The sequence below is a fragment of the Anser anser genome, assembly GCF_964211835.1.
Source record: "Anser anser genome assembly, chromosome: 10".
Taxonomy (NCBI): domain Eukaryota; kingdom Metazoa; phylum Chordata; class Aves; order Anseriformes; family Anatidae; genus Anser; species Anser anser.
Genome location: NC_139730.1, coordinates 13461604 through 13481348, shown reverse-complemented (window position 1 = coordinate 13481348; position 19745 = coordinate 13461604). Strand labels below are relative to the sequence as shown.

The 19745-nt window shown below is 49.8% G+C and overlaps 1 long non-coding RNA gene across 1 annotated transcript in view; it reads left to right on the top strand.

The window, feature by feature from the left end:
- The window catches only part of LOC310905110, a 117577-nt gene that overhangs the window by 65078 nt on the left and 32754 nt on the right, over positions 1-19745 (top strand). The window contains exon 7 of the long non-coding RNA XR_014588786.1: positions 15887-15970. This is a non-coding gene — a long non-coding RNA (uncharacterized lncRNA). The remainder of the gene's footprint in view (positions 1-15886; positions 15971-19745) is intronic.

Genomic DNA, 19745 nt, shown 5'->3' with positions numbered 1-19745 from the left:
ATTTGCTTTTTGCTCCTTTTTCAATTGTTGTTTGGCTCCATGGCATGTTCTTGGCACTGACAAGAGTCCCGTATAGGAAAACATTGAATTAAATAGCTCTGTTTTCCCCTGTCTCGCTCCCAAGGCACTGCTTCCCCCTGCGGGGACAGGCAGAATGAAGCACGGGCATTTTTTACTTCGACAGCACTCTTGATGCACGTAAACGTGCACAGGATGCACCATCTAGGCTCTACCAAAGGCCTGCAGTTGGCTGGGCTCTTTGAAGGGGCTTGAAGGAAGGGAACAGACTAAAAACCCACTGAGATCAGCAAGGACTGTCTGCAAAATCTCAGCCTGGCCCTGCTGGGAAGATTTTCCCCTTGGAGGGTGTCTTCCCGAGGCAGCTTTGCCATGGGCACAGCTCCCTGAGCCTTGTCAAATAAAACTGAGTCAAATAGCAGGAAGGTTGCTTTCCTGGCATCTCACTGTAGATCTCTGTGTTGCAGGAAATTAAAAATCATGCCCAGAGGCACTCGATATTTCCTGGATGAAGGCAAGGACCTGTGCTGGGTGCTGCGGAGCGGGGAAGGGGCTCGGCGTGCCAGGCAGGCAGGAGCCCCGAGCGTGGGGGCTCTGCGGTGGCTGCCCTTGGGATCTGGCAAGGAGCTCTCTGGGATGGGAGAGCCTGGAAATAGTGGGGTTGGGTTTGGTTCTGCACTTCCATGAACCGGTGTGCCTGGAAGAGATGTGTCGAAGGGCTAGAGGACTGATGTATGGCATTAGCAAGCCCAAAAGGGAAAGAAGGAGGCGGCTGAGTCTTGGGAAAAGATGACCTTGGTCCGCTGCCCTTTAAAGCTATGGAGACATCTGTTTGCTTGAAGAGACAGCTGCCATTTTACGTGGGAGCATTTGAGCCAACATGTGATGAGAGGAGCGCGCACGCTGAGCTCTGTCTGCCGTCGTGCTGGGTGGCGTGCGGCCAGCAGCAGCTCAAAGCCCACTTTTCCCCAGGAGGAGCCTGCCGGGCTCCCTTGCTCTCACCCCGCTTCCTTGCCAAATGTAGCAGAGACCCTGGCGGCCACGAGGACGCCTGGTCACACCCAGGGGAGCGCTGTGTCTGCTGGGGACATGGCAGGGAATCCAAATTGCTCCAGATTTTCCTGCACCCCGGGGCAGAGCAGCCTGGAGACCCGGGCAGGTCTTCCAGGCCAGCAGTGTCACCTCTGGTTCTCACTGATCTCATCTGCAAGGAAAGCACCATTTTGCTGCCAAACCTTAAACTTCCTGGTGTGTGTATTCGCCTTGATTTTTGTCATATCATCTCCCCCCTCCTTCCTTGTTACTGCTGTGCCATTTTATCTTGCGTCCTCTCTCTGCGTTTCTCTTCTATAGCTTTGTTTGGTTCTGGATCTTCCCCCCTCCCCGTTTCTCTCCCCTCCTCTGAGTCCTTCTGGTCCCAGCCTTGCTCACCTCGCCGGCCTGGCCCTCTCTCAGACTTTTTTTTCTGGCCTCCCACCCAAGTGACAGCAGATAAGAGCACAGGGTGCTGCCACTGGATTTCTGTGCTTGCTTCCTGCAGCGCCTGGGCGATTATTATCTCGGTAAACGACTGAAAGAAGTATAGTGATAAAAGGATTAAGCCAGACATATTTTATTTTATTTATTTATATCCTCCTCCCTTCCCCCCTAACGAGTTGTGGAGCATATTGTGCTGCAGCTGCTGCTGCTGATCCAGGGAAGAGCGGTGACATGGGGCCGGGGAACGCGCAGCATGGGCTGGGGGTAGGCAGGGAACAGGTACGTGCTTGGGCAGGAGCTGCTTGCGAACGGGGGGGCTGACAGTGCGTGGGGCTAAAGCAGTCAGACCCCCTGCAAAAGGGCTGTGGATGCAGTGAAGCCACCGTGCCCTTTTTCCTTGGTAAGAAAGCCTTTGAGTCCATCTCTTCAAAAAAGAAGGGCCCACAGAAATGGGGTCTGAGCCTGGAGCTGCTCAGAGCTAGCAGCTCAGTGGGTTACAGACCAGAAGGGCGGCCAGAGTGTCCCCAAGCAGGAATTGTTCCAGAGAAACCCCACATGCTGGCCTGGCTTTCCCAGGGCCCCGCGAGCACGCCGCAGCACAGCACCGTTCCCAGGAGCAGCTCCTGTCAAGCTGTTCCCTGCAGCAGATCCTGCAGATGCTCCTCGAAGCAGCCTGTTCCCAGCTGAAGTTTATTTCAGGCCTGTTTGTGTGTCTGTTAAATAACCGACAACCCACAGACTCGCACAGACAACCCAGGCCTGTCTGGGAACTCTCAGAGCCCTGCCTGCATCTGCAGTCTCCCAGATTTCCATCATAAGGGCTCCCAAAATTCAGCTGGTGAGACTTCCATCCCTCCTGATGGCATCACAGTTAGACGACACATAAACCAAGGCAGAGGCTCGGTTACAGAAGGCAATCTACCCTGAACATTTGGGTTTTGATATTGCATCTTCCTCCTGGCACCTTGGCATGGAGGGTTCAGTGCCTGGCTGAGCACTCGTACTGGGTTGAGCCCTACGGGGACAAAACTGGAGATTATATTCCTGGCAAGGACTCCTCTCGAAAGCTCATTTTTACCAAGGTTGTATCTGCTCTAGAAAATATGACAAGCCAGCATCCATTCTCTGGTCCTGAGGGGCAGTGATGTGGTGTGGCTCGTGCCGATACAACTAAATTTTGGCCTCTCCTGTGCAGTTTACTGTTGAGCCCCTGGCTCACGCCATCCCCTGAACCGTGTCCAGGAGAGTGCTGGCTAGCATAGGCCAGGGAGCATGTCAGCAGTTAACCATCTTGGAGGACCACAGTGCCTGAAACCAGCACCTTGGTCCTCTGCTAGCTACCACTACAGACCTCTCTGAGATGCTTTAGCAGAGTAAAAGGAGTTTCAGAGACCCACTGTCTGGAGCCAGGCAGGCGGGCGTCCTCTGGAGCACTGCTCGCTGGCAGCGCAGGGTTGTGGCGGCAGGGAGCAGGAACGGGGGAGAGACTGGGAGAGAGCGGGGGAATGTGGATGGAGAGGGAAGCGTGATTTATGGCAGGCTGGGAAGCCTCAGCACGCAGGAGCGGAGACAGGAGGACCCTCTTAGCCTTCTCCCTGTAGTCTCTGTGCTGGAGTGGTTGCACGGCCACTGCCTGCATCAACGGGAGGCGCTTGGCACCCTCCGTCTCGCTGAGTGCTGTGCGGAGACAAATCAGCTGCTATATTTGTATGACTAAAGAGACCCAGGAGCACAATCATTCAGGAAGTGAAACAAAATGATGGCAGCGCTTGGGCCAATACCTTCAGCAGTGCAGGGATATCAGAGCTCTTCAGGCAGGTGAAGGAGCAACTAAAACTATCTAAAATGATCACATATTGCTCTGGCTCTCAGGGACCATGAACTACCTAAAGGGGCAGCAGCTAAGGCCAGTCCCATAGGTCTAAGCAGAAGCAGTGATTTTGTCCTTTCCAGCAAGGCGTTTGGAAGATGGAACTGTATCAGAAGGGTCCTTCATGGCGTCCCGTCCGTCCCTGGGGAATACAAGCCAGGTGAGAATGCGGGACATCTCTGGAAGGACACCTGAGGGATGTCTTGCTAGGGTGGCTCTTCCCCACAAATCCTTGTTGGCTTTTGTTTTCCCTGCCTTTCTCTGCTCCCCCATTTCTACCTTCCCTTCCACCTGTGCCCACAATGAGCAGAGCAATCCGGCGTGGCCCAGTTTAATATTCCACAGATCCTCCCAGGCTGATAAATGAGAACAAGAGAGGGAAGAAGGGGGTGGGAGCCTGGTGCATGGGGGGATATAAAGCCCTGAGCCTGTATTCAGAGCAGCAGAGATAACAATAAGCGAGAATAATAGTCTAACAAGTCGGAAATGTCACACGCGATCTGGTGCCATTAACACAACATGGATCTGAAATATCACATAATTAGTTTTGTGCCTGTTGTTCCGATTGGGAGAGAAAAAAAATATTAAAGGAAAGAGATTTGGGGGGGCAGAGAGGGGAGTGCCAGCAAAGTGAACTCATAAAAGGGCGAAGCCTACAGCATCTAATGTTTTTGGAATAATATAATAAAGCTCTATCTCCTTACCCATGTTTGAGGCCGAGATTTTATCTGGCAGTACGGGATAAAAAGAAATGAAAACTTGAAAAGGGTAGATAAAATTGCGATTGATCTCTCTAGGACTGCCTTGCCTCCTTCCAGGGAAGCTTGTGGGCCTCATAAATTGCTCCACCACCGAGTCTCACGATCCCCACCCCTTCCCATGCCACCTCACCCAAAGATGAAAAACCCAACGTTTTCAAGGCTTCTTTCCCCATCTCTTTATTATCCAGTGCACAAAACCCACGTTTGAAGGCTGTGAAATGACTCAGAAGCTGCGAGTCCCCCGGGAGCATGCCTAATGTACGTGTGTTTGGGGGACCCCCACTGCTGCCAAGCCGTGCAAGTCCCCGTACTCTGAAGGTCTGCCTGCGGGCTGCTGGGTGCTGTCAGCTGCTGAGCACAAAGCTCCTGCCTCGCTGCACCCGGTCTGCGGCTGCTGGGGGCTCGTGGTGCTCCGAGGGAGGCTGTCCCCTTTCAGAAGAGACAGATGCACCCAGATCTCGGTGGGATGGGCACTTGGGAAAATTGGGTAAGGGACTGGAACGAGGCTGATATTCCTTATCTCAGAAGAGCAAATGCCGCGTGGGACAAACGCTGTCAGTCCCTTCCTGCCTGCTACTGGGGTGTGATGACCCGTTGTGCACGCAACGCCCTCATGAGACTCTGTGGTTGTGCCTGCTGTCCGCCTGACTGCATACCTGGCTGGCTTTAGGAGCAGCTTTAAACCGTGAGCAAACCCTCCTGCTGCCTGGGGCAGCCCCACAGCCTCGCTGACATCGTGCACACCTGCCTTGCTGCAGGAGCCACCCCATTCTGTGGGGCCAAAAGGTGCATTACAAATGCACCCGTTTGGGATAGGAGCAACGGAGCCTGGGGTGTTGCACCCTCTGTCCTGAAACAACTTAGCATCCGCATGGCCCACGGGGTCACACCAGCTCCCTGTCAGAAGGGAACAGGGGAGGATTTCTTTTGCATGCTTTATTTTATGTGTTCTCTTTTCCATGTGGCTCTTTCTGCTTGCAAAAAGCCCTTTATCTCTGGTGGTGGCTGGGACACAAACAACAGCTTTGCCTCTTCCTCTGGTGAGAAAGCTGGAATTGCTTACATCGAATCAAGCATGGATTTCTTTATCTGCTCTGGCAGAGAAATCCCCTTCTCCATCCCGTGGCTGTTCAGTGGCTGTGTGAGGCTGATGGACGCCTCGGTGCTGCTTGTGCAGACGGGTGCTAATCACCCATCGGTTCTCTTCCAGGCGATGTGAGGGGAGAGGCCAAAGGGCCACGTGGCGCGAAGGATCACTGTTTGCCAGCTCCTCCCAGGGCTGTTTCTGGGAGGGAAGGTGGCCCACGCTGCCCCTTTCCCTGGCTCTGCATGCAGAGCAGAGCTCTGCTAACCACAGAGCTGAATTTTAACAAGTAATGAAGCTTTCTGTCAGTTTTTTATGTGCCAATTGCTAATCACTTTTAAGCATATTCTGGGAAAGAGGTACTTTAAAAAAAGCTACGCTCCTGTGCCAAAGGCACGGAATGCTCTGTCCAACTTCTGTCTCCCGAGAACGCCTGTAGGATTGGGATTCAATTAATTCGGTCCCAGTGGATCCATCACTTTGCCCACTAACGGCCGCATACTGACAGCGGGTGCGACAGGAACGGTGATCTATTGCTCGCTGCTCTGGCCAGTTGTGGCAGGAGGCTGCTGTCACCGTGCCGCTGTCAGCTCGAAGCCAAAGCCCTTCACACATGAAATAGGGGATTTGCAGAGGGCCGAAAGGCAGCTGCCTCTGGGGTGGAGCACCGCGGCGACTGAACTGAAGTCTGCACAGCGCATTTACATGGGGAGTGAATAGTATTTCTGCATTTTGTTAGCGCTGAACAGAAGTGATAAATATTAAGACTGGGAAAGAAGTGAGCTTCCCTTTTGACAAGAAAGTCTGCGGCATCAGTTTTTCCTTTGACTCTGAAGCGAACGTTAAAAATTCTGATGAAGCATATGTTCTTCCAAAATTAAACATCCCATTTCTATTTCAGCCTTTGCAGCTTGCCAGTATTTTTAAAATACAAAAACAATGATTTTGTTGGGAAAAGCCATTTCGAACAAGGCATTTTAGGATATCAAAATGCTTTGTTTTGTTTTTAAAAGTTGAATGATGATTGAACAGTCTACATGATATTAGTATTTTTTGAAATGTGTTGATTTAAATGAAAATTGATTTTTCTTGGTGGAAAGCAAGGCTTTGATGAAAAATTTCTGATCTGCTCCGGTAAGATAGGCAAGGTCTGTATTATATATTGGCCTCTATCCAGGGAGTGAGACATCTGCTACCACAAGAGGCAAAGGGAAGCCTGCAGGAACAATGCTATCAAAAAGGCCTTAAACGCCACTCCTCTGTGTCATACATCAATGTAAATAATTAAATTTCTTCAAGCAATTTGCTGGGAGTTTTATCAGGATGATGCAAGCTGACTTACTCCCAAAGCTGCTTCTTCTGTCTTTTTATGACTCTTTAGGACTTTTAAGCCTACCACCTCCAGCTGGATGTGTGCCTACGTTTAAAGATGCATTGCATGCATGGGCACATCAGGTGCAGCTTCTGGAGTTTTGCTTTGGAGTTTTTGAGGTCTCCAGCCCTAGAAATAGGCATCACGTCCTGCCCTAAACAAAAATAATTGAATATGAGGGCAGCTGCCATTATCCCTATCTTTGTGGACAAGTTCCAGGTGGTATCAAAATAGGGTGTGCTGGAGCTCACCTCTAAGTAACCTTGCTCAGCCCTGGGGTAATTGCAAGCAGGTGGTACTGGCAAGGATGGGGGTAGTGATGAAAGCTGATGCGAGGGGTCACAGCACCTGGAGCTCTGAGAGAGGTGATAAATCTCGCTGAGGCTGCATGGGGAGGAGGTAGTGTGTGCAGGGAAGTTTTGGGGAGTAATTCTGGTGTGCTGTTTCAGCCTCAGGGAGAAAAGCCTCTGCAGAAGCTTAAGAAGGCCTTCAAGCAGCTGCTAAGTAGAGGGTGAGTTGAAAGGGAAACATCAGAAATTGGAGGTAGTTTTTGTTGGATGTGTTTGAGTGCAGCGTGCCTGTTTTGCTTGTGATGCTTGCCTTATGAAATATTTTGTGGGTAATGGCCTCCAAATTATGCAACTCAAGAGTTAAAGGGGGAAAAAATAAAGTATAATCTTGTTCTATCTGACTGGCAGCCTTTTGAGGATCAGCTCTTTCACCCTATAACCATGAGGATTAGAAGCAACCCATCTTCTTCAGTTGATGCAGAAAGGCAGGTTAAGTGCGGTGCCTAAGACTCCAGGACCTGAGGGTAGGCAATTCCCTGAACTCATAAAATCATGACTTGGCAAAACCGTGTTAGCTGCAGAGCTCTTCATGCTCTTAACCTGTATTTCTCCTAAGCCAATTAGGCTGAGCTTCTAGTGAGGGCAATAATGGCCGGGCACACTCTTTTGAACCAATAATATAGGTGGATGGAGTAGACGAGTGGCTTGCTAATGAGGAAACGGCTGCCTGCTCGTGATGCATAGCTAATGACCTCTGTCTCCAGCATTCCATGGTCGGGTGGAACAGAAAATCTATTTCCACCAAGTGCTTCATTACCACCCAGCTACACTTGACTGAATAGTTCGGTTTGGTGGAGGGAGTGGGGAGAACGATGTGAGTGGGATGTGGTTGTTTGAGGGACAGGGAACGTGGATCCCTGTGTCACACTGGCCAAGCCCCTCTGCCTCTCTGGGCACTGCTGTTCTTTATCCCCTGCCTGTAATTGCAGTGGGAGGAACAGTGCTGCTCTGTGTGGGGAGTGCACGGGGTTGTGATATGTGCTCTGCGATGTGGTAGAGAGGAGTTACAAGCCCCCATGGTCAGAGCCATGCTTCTGCAATGCCTGCCTGGTTACTCTGTTGCCTCTTCAGCCCCTTTTCAGGGGCTAACATCCTTCTGGGTTTGGGGAAGAGAACAAGAGTTACACAGGAGCTCTGGGAAGCAGGCAAGCCTCAGGATAAGCTGTTTGCAGTCCCTATTGAGAACAAAGTGAAACAGAGGTTTCTCCAGGACTGGTCCTTGGCTGTTGAAACCACAAGGATTAGACTGGCTCTGTGTTCCTCAGTTTCCTAGGGTGTGATGCTGGGAGGGGGGGGAGTAGGTGGGTAGGGTAGAAAAATCTGCTGCAAGATTTCTTCCTATCAGCAGTTTAAACTCTTCTTGTGGAGTTCCTATGCCTATCCCCTCCTACTTGGAGTTAAAAATACATTTTTCAATGTGTTAGTGAACAATTCTAGCTTTCTACAGTAAAGACCCCATCTTCTAACCGGGTCCTGCGAGATCTCTCTGCGTCAGTTGATTTAGCCTCATTGGACTGTTGTGGTTGGGAAAACATATTGAGATGCCTCCAAGATGCTAAAGATATATAAATGGCTGCTGTTAGGCTAATTTATTACTATTTAGCAGAGAACAAATACATTTTAAAGGGCTAATGGCGAATTAAAAATCCTATTAAGCAAATTTGCTTACCTAGTACATAGTAACAACTTGGGCTTAGATCCCACAGTCATTTAAATGCAGGTACAACTTTACTCAAGCATGTGGGCCCAGAAAAACCCTAAATCTCTGTGGGATCAAGAACATGGATATTAAATGTAAAATAATTACTAACCCTCCCACCAAATTAGTCTTTTGGTCTTGGCACCGCTGGTCTCCTCCTGACTCCCTGCCTTTGCTTGGAAAATGAAAATCGATGGGGTCAGGTTTACTTCTGCTTCTAGTCAGCGTCAATCCGGTGACCTCAGCGTGGAGTTGGTTTCGCAGGAGAGTGCGGTATTGATCCTGCTTCCGATCTGCAGCACTTGACATCAGCGCACAGCCACCCGCGCTCGCCCAGGAGGCAGCGATGCTCTGTGCTGCCGGGGTGGGCCCTCGCCCACTGCCCCTGGGTCCTGCAGGATGATGTGCTGTGCCCCTAGTCGTGCATGCAGTGTGTTGGCTGGTTTGTTGCCATGAGCTGGCTGGCTGGGGCAGCCTGAAGCAGGATGTGCTGCTGAAATGTTATTGTGAAGCTTTGCTGCCTTGGGCTGCTGGATGGACACAGCCCAGCCTTCTCCAGGTGTTTCTTAACTGACCTTCCAGGGGTGCACAGCAGTGGTGAACAGCCCCTGAGCTGCCATCTCCGTGTGATTCCCTCATCTTTGAACGAATGGCAAACAACCAGTTAAGGCTGTGAGAATTAGTAGAAATCATTCTAGCTTTTTGCTTTCTAGTTTGTATTGTAAACGAAGGGAATAATCTTTGCTCTGAGGTCAGAGACTGGCATTTATTTATTGTTAGTGACAGTTTTTCATGTGCTTCTGGTGCAGATAAGGGGATGAAGCCCTTCTACTGATGTGTTTTGCTGATTCATTTGTGAATGAATGGATTTGTTCTTGGCAGGGGGAAAGCATCCCACAGGTGGCCCTGGCCGCAGAGGGCTGGTGCTGGTGAGGCGCGCCGTAGCAGGGGGAAGCACCAGGAGTCAGCCACGGTGCTCCCGCGGAAGTCTGTGCACAGATACGAGCAGCACCAAGCCAAATGAGGCCTCATTTCGTCAGCTGAAATACTGCTGGGGTCAGCAACCTGTCAGCAGAGAGCTTGTGCTGAAGTGCTTTGAGCAGGGATGGGTGTCGGTGGTGCTCTACATGAAGATGGCTCAGGCAGGCGTGAGGCCTGCGAGGCTGGCTGTGAGGCCACCGTGTTTTGTCACTGAACTTACTGGCTGAAAAGCAGCTCCAAACAGCGGCACCAGCACAGTGGAGGTGTGCTGGTGTGTGGTGAACCGGTGTGAGGGGCTGTGATGAAAATAGGTGGTTGTGGGGGGATTGTAGCAGATTTTGCGTTGCCAAAAGCGCTCTGCACCACACTGAGGCCCTGGGGTTTCCTCTCCATTGGCATCCACTGTGAGCCAGCTCTGAGGTGGTACTTGCTGGAGTCCTCCCTCTCCTGGTCTGTCTGCATCTGTCAGACCAGGTGACAGTCTGCAGCGAGGCCTGCTGTGCCCACGCAGCCTGGGCAGGCTCACAATTAGCAGGTAATTTGCTGAGGGAGGCCTGCGGGGAGGCTGGAGGCAGTGCTTGCTGCAGGCACCCGCTGGTTTGTGCCTGCTCCGTCCGTATTTCAAATGTGAGATGTGAGCCCTGTGCATGTTCTTGTTGGAAATGACATGTGCTGTAATTCCTGTGGCGAAAAATGTGCTTGTGAATGTGTTGCTCAGAAAAAGGGGTGAGTTCAGATGATGGCTTTCAGAACTCTTTCGTGGCTATTTGTACAACCACTTCTATTTATGTGAAAGTGCAGATTCTGTGAGCACCCCAAATTTGAGCTGAATTTGGTAAAGTTTTTTCAGCTGAGATAAAATTATAATATTCAAAAACTTCATTTCAGATGTACAAAGCAGTTTTAAATGACTTTTTTCGACTGAATTTCCCTGGAACTAATCCTTTCTCTTGGATTTGAAATACTTTAGACTGACAATTGGATGCTTTGATACAGGAAAAGTGTTTGTAGCTGGGGCCAGCTTGAAGCCCTTTTGAGAGGGAATTAGACTTGTTCAGTGGTCAAGGATTTGTACAGCGTGCCTGCATGCTTCTTGGGTGCCAGTGGTCACCATCTTCCAATTCAGCAGCAGTGACCATCCAGTCAAGGAAAAGAAACCGCACAGTGTGACCCACTGCAGTACATGAATAACTAGTAAAAAATGTGTATTGTCCCCAAATTCCACGATGCATTTCTTATCTGAAAGCAGGGGCGCTGCGTGGCCCCTGATGGCCATAGTACATCTGACTACCTTAAATTGCAGTGCACTCTGGTTGAATCGGATAAAAATCAGAGCAGGAGGTATGTTGATGTGCAAGTAACATCTTCTGTGAGAAGGGGACCCCTCTTTCTATTTTTAATCTGCAGTAGTGCTATCACCAGCTTTGTGATTTGTAGCATGCTTTTATTGTGATAAATCTATTGAGCAAATATTCTTCAAAACAGGCTTTTCATCTTCTCTGTCACAAGCAGTTATTAGCCTTCATTTGTTGGAGAGCAAAGAGCTCTTACGGGGGAAAGTGGGAGCCTGCCAGTGCCTCGGTGTCCTCGGCAGGCTCCCAGCCGGGGCGCTCTTGGGGCTGCGGGGTGGATGTGAGTCATGCCTTGCCCTTGTTGTTCCCTTGTTTCCTGAGCCGCGCTCGCTCATCTTTCTGAGCGCAGGATGTGGCTGGCTTTATTTGGAATGTTACAAGCAGCCCTGTCTGAGTTAATTGACCGAGACAAATTTTGTTAAAAAACCTTGACATTAATAATGAGAAATAAGAGCTGGGAGGTAAAACACATGCTCTCTAGACACGCATTAGCAGTGCCCCCACCCTTCCAGTCTCTTCCTGAGGTAGTACAGCAGAGAGCTTAGGTCAGTTAGTTTTAAAATTAACTTCTAGTCCTCAAGGCATCCTTTAAATAGAGTTTGAGCTGTGACTATTGCTAGTCTTTTTAGGCTGCGTGAGGGTGTGAGTCAAGGAGGGATGGAAGAGCACACAGTGGTATAGGAGACCCAGAGAAATCCATAACTGCTCCTGGGCGGATCCTTCACCTCGTCCCCCAGGCCTGCATGCTGAGCTGGGATAACGCAATCCAAAGCAATGTTGGTCCTGCCCCTCTCTCCTTGGGCGCTGCTGTGCTGCTCTAGCCATGCCAAAAGGCAAGAGATGATTTTAAGGGAGGGAATTTCTTCAGATGAAGAAAAAGCCCCAGACACCCTCCAACTCTGGTAAGCAGAAGATGAAGCCCCTGGAAAAACACCTGCTTATTGTTCCACATTGTGATGTGACAGGCTAAGCTGCAGTGGTGTGGCCTTTACCGTGTCAAAGCCTGGCGATACTAATGTGTCTGCTCACCTTCCCTGCATCCTCAGTGGGGAGGAATCCCCAGTGGGGTTATGACTGCTGTAGTGTGATGTAAGGTCATGTCATGTAATGTACATCCTTTGGAGAAGCGTTATCCCAGTTCTCTGCTTGTGGACCCAGGCAGAAATTGCTGATGAAAATACGCTCCTGAGGACAGCACCAAAAGGAATACCTTCATTTGCTTCTGGAAGCAGGCAGATGTTTGAGTCTCGGGATGGCTCCTTCCCAAAGTCACGGTGCTGTCCTGGTCTCCGGGGACGCTGTGCTCCCATGCCTTTCTCTGCTGACGTGGGCCTTACAGGCAATCCATCAGCTCACATCTCTTCTGAAGTGGCAGGACTGCAGCCGTACATCTCTGATCGATACCGCCCAACCTTGACATGGAATCAGTCACTCGTAGCCTGCTCATTACTGCTGGCTAACCATTTGCCTGCAGCAGCCCCTTAATAGCCTTCCCAGGCTGCCGCGGAGTCACAACAGGAGTGTTTAGCAGCCTTATTTACATGCAGCATTTCACCAGTCCCTCCTTCCCCTCGCTCACAGCGTGCCATCTGCTCCGGAGCCTCGGAGGAGCTGGAGGCTGCGGCGCGGGACCGAGCACGGTGCCTGTGTTGTCTCTATGGTGACTGCGTGCCCTGCCTGGTGGCAGCTGGGGGGGCCGGCCACGCTCTGCCCACGCGAAAACCTTTGTTCTTCCAGAAGATTTTGGCCTTGCGCTTTGATTCTCTTCTGGCTTTGAAGCTGATTTTAGTTGTGCTGATTTTAATCTGCTATGTTTCGGTCTTCTCATCTGTGTTTATGCTCTCCGAGGATGGGAAAGTCTTGGGAAGCGCTTCCTAGAGAGTAGCTTTAGGATGGCAACTTATTTATAAACTGGGGGATGGATGAGGTCTGGGAATGGAGTGCCTGTGAGTCTATTAGCTGGGCACGTTGTGCCCTGTCTGACTGCAGAGGCTTTCCCTTGTATCAGCAGCGAAGTCTTAAGTCTTGACTCCTGACCTTGGTCATGAGCTGTTAATGATCTCTGAAGAAAGAAATACACTGACACATGCACTTTGGGGGATATTTGGTACATCTGCTCTAGTGTGCCATTGATTTACATGAGCAGGCTCACAGTACCACTTTTTAGTGGCTTTTACTTAAACTGAAGTCCAAGTTTCAGCTTGGCTTCTGTTTGCTGGGAAGAAACAATTGCACCCTTGGGAGCGAGGATGTGGAAGATGACAAGAAATTGTGTGTGTGCAGGCAGCAGGGCTGGAGAAACACCTGACCCAGGTGGGGAGGTTGGAGCAGCCTCTGTGTGCTTGCTGCTTTGCTGACTGTGGTGTGCAGGTGCTCGGTTGTGGCGTAGGAACCCCATGTGCTGGCACTGCAAACACCCAGACCCGAAATGCAGCCCTGCCTCGTGCTCCTGACATCAGCACTGAGGGTTAAGCGGGTGTATGGGCCATCTATGCTGAATAAAATGCAGGGCTTTGTGAGTCTTAATTAGTGCACTAAATTGCTTCAAGTGATCATTCTGTTAAAGTGGGAAAATCTTGTATTTAAATACATAGAGGGCGAGACTTTATTCTTAGATGCTTGGGGAGGAGCCAGCAGTGCTATAGCATGAATAGTGTAAAGGGAATATTTACTGCAGTGTGAAAAGTAGCAGGGCTTGCTCCAGGAAGCTCATGCGCAATGAATGTTTTCCAGTCCTGTATCTAGAATCACTATTGTGTGAAGGCCTCAGTTTTTCAGTGGTGAGAAGGAAATGGCTGCTTTGATTTCCTTCTAGTAGGAGCCAGGTTTTGAGTGTTGTGTGTGTGCTCCCCCAACCGCCCCTTCAGCCATGTTCATCTCCCACCGAGGGAGCGGCTGCGTGGAGCTGCGCTGTGTTAACCTACAGGATTACAGGGAGGGATTATGGAGGAGAGGCTCTGAATGCTGAAGCCGTGGGAGCACTTCAGTCAGCGTTTGTGCTTCCTGCCCTGGTAGTGTGAGGCACGGTTGTAGGAGATGAGGCTCAGCACAACGCCGTGCATGTGGAACTGCTCCTTTCTGGGGGCTCCATCTCCAGTGTTATGTCCTAGGAAGGACCTTGAAAATGTGGCTTTTAGCTTCAGTACCACACAGATAATCTTTAATGCATTCGCATGTGATTTTGGAAGAGTTGGAAATAATTTTGGAGGTTGGGGTTGCCATTACAGTGAACTGATTTAGGAACACCCTTCTCTCCATAAACCTCCTGTTATCTTCCCCCAGAGACCGTGGGGCGCCATGTGCTGCTCTGGCACACTGCTGGTTTACCTGCCAGGGTTGGTAGTTCCCCTTTTGCCCAAGTTAATTCTTAACTTCTGCCTCTAGACCTTTTTTCTGTGCTTGCCTGTCTCAGTCCTTATCTGATGCTCATCTGCACTGCCCTTGCAGGAGTGCGGCTCATCTAGTTCATCTGGGACTCTGGCCTCACATGAGTTGCTAATGAGAGTGTTGTGTTTCAGGGTAAGATTTGTTTCTCCTCTTGACTTCAAGATGAATATACGGTTTCACAAGTGAGGACTCTGTGTTAGGTTCTCTCCGTGTTCTCTTGCATACAAATGTGGCTACAGAGACTTGGAGGACAAGGGCAGCCTGAAATGGGTTTGCAAACTGCCTTCTGCAGCGAAGACTGCATCTCAACTAAAGTTTAGAAGAAAACAAGATAAAAAAGTCTTCTCTAAATTGGAATTAGACAGCCGTTGAATTTTCTTCCATGTGTAAAAAGTTGGAATTTCTCTCTGGTGTGAAATATAAAAATAGATCTTGCTGCATGTTGTATGTTTGCCTGGATTTTGTTGTTCTTGGAAAAGTTGTTTGGAAAAATGACACTGCCCTTGGCTGGCTAGATAGCAAGAAGATGAGAGGACTTGGCTGGTGGCAAGGTCAGGCTAATGCTGCTGCCAGGAGGCCAGCTGAAGCTTACTGGGGGCTGAGTGACTCACCTGGCTGGGCGATGGGAAATTCATGGAGGAGGTGGGAATGGCAGCTGGCTGTGGCAGGAGGGAGGTGTCTCATGGGAAACTTCAATTCCAAGTCACCATTTTTGTTCAGGATTTCTTCCCCCATTTGATCATGCTAACCTTACTGATGAGGCTGGGGACTTGAGAGGGAAAGCAGGCATCTCACAAATCCCTCTGGCCTGCTTTGTGTTCCAGAGTCAGAAACTGAGCAACCACATTGGTTCTTAGGCTTCTAATCTCTGTGGTCCTAGCAGCTGTCATGGTGCATCCTGCCTGCAGGCTGAGTGCTTCAAAACTAGTAGGGCTACACCATAGCTCTGGGATATAGTTGTCATCCTCCGTCTGAGGCTGAGGGCTGTGCAGTCCTGGTGATGCATGACATCAAGGTCTAAGCAGCTGTCTGGTTCGTCTCTTTCTCATCCTGACCTCAGCCCCTCTGCTATAGCAATCCAGATGCAATCAGTCTGGCACTTTCAAATATTTATGAATCATTGGATTTTTTTTTGAGGTTTGAAGTTGTAGCTTTCATGGAATTTGGTTTGATTAGCTGGAAAGTCGATATTTTCAGTGTGCTGTCTGAGCTGCATTAATTCCAGCCCAGGCAGCAGCAGTAACAGCACTGCAGTGCTAATGGCTCTCTGCCTGCAACAACTGGTGTTTAGGTAATCTGGGATGAGCTTGGAGCATGTGGAGGAGCCTTGGAGAGAAGATGATAAAGCAATCCAGCTCATGGTGTAAATTGGCAGAGGCAGGTAAGGAGAAGGCCTACAGTGATGTTTGGGAATCTGCAAGATGAGACATTGAGGCTGCCTTTCTTTGCATGTCATCTCTTCCAGCACATCCAAACAAGGTGGATTGATCTTTACCAGAATTCCTATTAACTTGTCTTTTTATTTTTTTAAAGAGTACAGCACCTTCAGCAGAGTGAATCAGAACCTCGTGGGACCAGACCTTTATCTTCTTGGTAGATGCAACTATCAATTGATAGGTGAGCAGAGTTATCCTTGTCTTTACAGATGAGGAAGGTAAGCCATAGGGGAATTGTATGATCTCAGCAGAGGCACAAACACAATCCTCTATTCTGTCACTTTATGCCACGACAGTCATTGCCTGAACAGGAGAGCCCACCTCTCCTGCTCACATCTTTAATATTTGTCCTGTTCCAAATGAATTGAACAACTTCCATGCTAATTTGAGATGGATGAACAGGCTGACCAAGAGCATGTAAGCTCTCCGCTGTTCGTGTAGGCTGCAGACAGCTTCCTGTGCTCTCAGGGTGTATAGCTGAGCATCTCTGAGTCACGCATTACAGTGAATGCGTCTGCATCTACCAGGGTTTGGATATTTCAGTGTCTTCCTAGGCACTAAGTGCCTGCAGCGGAGTGTCATGTTCCAAGGTAATTCCTTCACATCCACGCCGTGGTGTATTTCTGTCAGATTAGGTTGCCCTAAGATGCCCAGCTGTTTGCACCAGGAAATGTTTATGAGAACTTGTGTGCGACAGGGGGACTGAGGAGGCTGGCTGCTGTGTGTGGATGAGAGCCCTTGTGTGAGGCACAGTGGTGCTCTGTGATGATCGAGTGTGCCGTGGCCAGCACTCCATCCTGGAGGGCAGCCTTAGCTCTGCCAATGAGGCTATGGGGAAATGAGGGCCAAGGCCTGGAGCGTGCTTTCTGCTGGCTCTCTCCATCAGGAGCCTGCTGTGGTGGTGCTAACAGGATTACTGAGTGCTCAGGAATGCAGAGGGTGTTTCAGCTGGAGCCTGCTGCATGCTGCAGGCTTCAAGGTAAGGCCTGTCATATTGCTGCAGTCAAGCTGGGAGCTGACGAAAGGCGTGAATAACTGAGGTGCTGGTGCTGCTCGCAGGCGGGGGTGATCTGAGATCTTGGCCTTAATAGAAAGTGTTGATAACAGGTTCTCTGACATGGTAGCTTAAAGGCAACAAGGGATGCATAAGCTAAAGACTGAACTGACTGTGCCAATAGCATCGCAAACTGCTGGCTTCCAGCACTCAAAATGCAATTTTTGTGGTGAATTTCCTTAGCTTATAACTTGTAATCAGCCTCCACTGTGGTGTGTTACCTGTGAGCTGATCTTGACTAAGATCTAGGACGCCCTTTTGGCATGGGCATCCAGGTGGATGACAAGTGATGGCAATCCTGTTTCAAACTTCACGGTCTTTCTGGTACTGTTACGTGTGCGGTAGTAATGATCAAACTGCTGAAGGAGGAAATGCAGTGGCAGGCTGCAGAGCCTCACTTGAATGATATGAAGTTGTCCGATGCTGTGAGTCTCCTTAGCCTGCAGGGTGTGTGCAGAGGGACATGCATCAGCCCATCCTTCAGGAAAGAAACCACAGTAAGTACTGGTAAGAGATGACAGACCCTTGTGGATCTATGCTGATCATAGAGGTGCTGATGCCTTGGTTTTATGGCTTGATCTTGCTCCAGTCTTTTATGGTGGCTAATAAATACAAGCCAGTTCATCTATTTGCTTTGTCTCCTCCTGTGACCCATCTTTACACGTCAGGAACTTGACCAATTTTAGATTGTTTTACCCTTCGCAATGAGGAGACCTGCTCTGGGGTGACCCTGAGTCACGTTAATTTCAGCTGCGATGCTTTATTTCTGACTTTATTCTGGAGGGACAAGACTGTATTCAATCATGCTCCACGGGGTGCTAAAAGCCCGTGGTCTGGGTGATGCTCTGTGCAATCTGCCTTGTCGATACCCACTGCTCACGTCCACAGCAGTGAAGGGAGTTTTGCCAGATGACTGGATGCTTCTGAACCTGAAGTGCAATGCTGACTCCTTCCCCAGCCTGCCTCTCCTCCTTTCATTTCAAGCATCTGCTTCCCATTCAGGGTTCTTGGAGAGCATTGCAAATGTGTCATACCCTAGGAGATGCGCACACAGGGAGTGTGGTGAAGGTTTCCCTTGTTACGTGTGAGGGAAGTGCCCTCCTACGAAGGCAGCTGTGGGGGACTGCCATCTAGTCCTCTGCCTTTGCTGTTGGATCGTGTTCCCATTAGTCACCTCTGCAGGAGCCAAATCAATCCATTGCCACTTCTCAGTCTTCCCTGAAATTGGCTGCTGAAAGCAGCTCTTCCGAGGAAAACAAATGCCACTTACTTGGAAGCTCTGCTTTCTTATTCTGGCAGTGAATGAACTCACCTGGAACATCAGGGTTCCTGGAGCTGCAAGGTCTTGTTCCCAGCTCCCTCTTAGATGAACGAAATGCATGGTCAGAGCAGCTGAGACCAGAGGGGAATGCTCAAAGTTTGTGTGGAGGGTGGCTGCAAGCATCTCTTCCCTGTAGGCTAGAAATTCAGCTCGTTGCAGGGGCTTGGCTGTGGCTTTCCGGAAAGCGCCATGCCTGGAAGTGCTGGGTCATTATTTTTGCAAGGGATTTGTGCTTTGTTTTGCTTCCAGTGGCAAGGTTGATTGGAGATCAGAAGTCCTGGTCATGCAGTGACTACAGGTTAAAACGGTGAGAGAAGTAGTGGGGGAGAGGGGGATCACCTGGCAGCTGGCTATGGACAGACGGGGCTTTGGGCAGCTGGGACAATGTCACGAAATGTGTATGGCGTGCACAGCAGTCAGGCGTAGTATGTGCTTAGCTGTCATCGTTACGTGATGTGCTGCTGGTGTAGGAACACCTTCCTGCTGAAAGCAGCTCTCAGAAGAGGTGGAGAATATGCCAGCTGCAATGAGGTGACAGTGATGTGGTACATAAAGAGCGGCCCGAGAGCGGGAATTTGTGTCCTTCTGATCCTGTTCAGGGCCCTTTGAACTTGGTATTGATTCTCTTTGCAGGCTGCTTGGGGAGGAATGCCCTGGGTACATCCCTGCCTAACACAATGTGCTGATATTTTGCTTCGAACCTAGACACTACTCTCATCAGGTCAAGAACAAGAGGTGCTTAGACCACTTGTGGCATCAATAGCTCTTGATGTGCAAGGTTAGTGAAGCAAGAGTCCCTGAAAACTTGTTTTCTTGTTCTTGGGCAGCTGGTTATTCCTGCTTGAGAGAAAAAACTGGCCTTTGTGTCTGCCTGAAAATAGGATGAAATTCAGACCATTCCTCCAAGCTGTCAAGATCTTATCAGTCTAAGCCTGTCTCCTGAAAGTACCGTAAGTCCTTCCCACCTTCATGTCACCTGCAAATTTAATAAGTTTTCTTTTTGCTCCATCATCCAGGTCAGCAGTGAAACCCTGGACAGAGATGGGCTATGACAGACTCCTACGAAATCCTGTTCTTCAGCAGGTTCTTCCTTTGTATTAGAGGACACTGCTGGTATCAGCCCTCTGCACGTGGCTATCTGAGCAGTTTTATACCTGTCCTGTCATAGCTTCTCTTCAGACCATATTTCCCTAGCTCATGGGAATGGCAGGCAAGGCAGTGTGAAAAGCCTTCCTACAGCTGAGACGTTTGACAGGTAGTGCTCTCTGTGCCAAAAGCCTGTTACGCTGTTATAGAAAGAAGATAGATTGGCTTGATGTGATTTGCTCGTGACAAATCCATATTGGCTGCAACTCATCTCCTTGTTATCTCATTGATTTCTTTGGAGGGCTTGGAATTGGGTCCTTGGGGAACAGGGCAATGTGCAGGGAAACACGAGCTTCCTATCATACTGGCAATGGCCAGCAATCCCTTGTGAAGTGCCTCTCCTGTTTCCCAAGTTGTTTGTTGCTTCCTAGCACCAAAATGGCACTGGGGTGGTTATCCGTATGCCCTTGATGTGGTTTTGTCACACCCTAGTGG